This window comes from Cetorhinus maximus, unplaced genomic scaffold (genome assembly GCF_964194155.1).
Source record: "Cetorhinus maximus unplaced genomic scaffold, sCetMax3.hap1.1 HAP1_SCAFFOLD_554, whole genome shotgun sequence".
Taxonomy (NCBI): domain Eukaryota; kingdom Metazoa; phylum Chordata; class Chondrichthyes; order Lamniformes; family Cetorhinidae; genus Cetorhinus; species Cetorhinus maximus.
Window position 1 is genome coordinate 42678 of NW_027596496.1, and position 1923 is coordinate 44600.

A 1923-nucleotide genomic window follows, 5' to 3' on the forward strand; every position below is an offset into this window, starting at 1 on the left:
TAAACAAAGTCAGGGTCTGGTGCAGTAATACTGAGACAGGGCTGATTGCTCCAATTATTGATACAGCACCGACAGCAATATAAACCGAGACTGGGTCTTGTCTCAGAGATTGCTGAGCCAGGATTTAGTGCATTAACAACAGACTTGGCCTTGTGTAATATAAACAGGGACATGGTCTGCACAGCAATAACAAAGACAGGGTCTATTCTAATAGAAACTGAGACAATGTCTAGTGTAATATAAACTGAGGCAGGGTCTAGTGTAATATAAACTGAGACAGGGTCTAGAGCAATATAAACTGAGACATGGTCTAGTGTAATATAAACTGAGACAGGGTCTAGTGTAATATAAACTGAGACAGGGTCTAGTGCAATATCAACTGAGACGGGGCCTAGAGTAATATAAACAGAGACAGGGTCTAGTGCAATATAAACTGAGGCAATGCCTAGTGTAATATAAACTGAGACTGGGTCCAATGTAATATAAAACTGAGACAAGGTCCAGTGTAATATAAACAGAAATAGGGACTAGCGTAAAATAAACGGAGACAGGCAGGGAAATACATACTGAGATACGGTCTAACAGAATATAAGCAAAGACGTCATCTAGTGTTATATAAACAGGGACATGATCTACTGGAATAAAAAGTGAGGCAGTGCCGAGTGCAGTAATAATTGAGGCAGGGCCTTGTGTAATATGAACAGCAACATGGTCTAGTTCAGTAATAACCGAGACAGGATCTGGTGAAAGGAAACTGACATGGGGTATACTGTAATTTTACCTGTTACAGGACCTTGACTAATGTAAACTGAGACAGAACCTCGTGCAGTAATTACCAACAAAGGGCCTGGATTAATATAAACAGAGATGTGGGCAAGTGCAGCAATAAGAGAGACACTGTATTAACAATAATAACAGTGACAGGGCATCATGTAATATAAACAGGGACATAGACTGGTGCAGCATTAACCGAGACATCCACTAGTTTAGTATAAACGTGGCAGGGTCTAATATTGCAATAACTGAGACAGATCTCGTGTCATGCAAACTGGAACATGTTCTGGTTTAGTATAAGCAGAGGCAAGTACTAGTGGTGTAACATGGGCGATTGTCGTATCAGCCAAGACATGGCTCAATGCAGTCATAACGAAGGGAATGCCGAGTTTAATATGGCCTTGGTCCGGTATATTAACAACTGAGATTGGGCCTATTACAGAAACAACTGAGACACGACCTATTGTAATATGATAATAGACTTGAATTAGTGTAATATATACAGACACAGGGTCAAGTTTATTATGAAACTCTTTCGAGTTATCAACAGTCACAGATTGCAACTCTTTCGAGTACAATCACAGTTCTTGGTTTCCGGGAGTGGGACATGAACCCACAACCCTCTGATTCAAAGGCGAGGGTGCTATGAACTGAGCCACAGCTGACACCTCCTTAAAACGGGACACCGCTCACAACAGAAGATTATTTTTGGTGTAATTGTTACTTCGTCCGCGGCGGGGAATTGAACCCCGGTCTCCCGCGTGACAGGCGGGGATACTGACCACTATACTACCGAGGAACTGAACAAGGACACGATCCAGTGCAGTAATGATTGAGACAGTGTGTCTGTTTCATAAAATGCCAGTAATTGCTGTTTCACTGCCATCTACCGGACAGACCTCGCTATTGCAGATGCTGTGAAAATATCGGTTTCAGTGACTGCATCTGATAGAATCATAGAATTCTTACAGCGCAGAAGGGTGTCATTCGGACAATCATGTCCGTGCTGAACCCCTGAAGAATCAATTAACCTATTGTCACTCTTTCCCCGTAGCCCAGCATTTTATTTCCTTTTCAGGTAATGATCCGATTTATTTTCGAAAGCATCAATTGTTCCTCAATCCACCGCACATTTAGGCAGTGCATTCC

At 42.1% G+C, this 1923-nt stretch overlaps 1 non-coding gene across 1 annotated transcript; it reads right to left on the minus strand.

Moving 5' to 3' along the window:
- Positions 1-1501: 1501 nt before the first annotated feature.
- trnad-guc (transfer RNA aspartic acid (anticodon GUC)) lies at positions 1502-1573 on the minus strand. The gene has a single exon. It is a non-coding gene; the product is annotated as a tRNA-Asp (tRNA).
- Between the last annotated feature and the right edge of the window lie 350 nt (positions 1574-1923).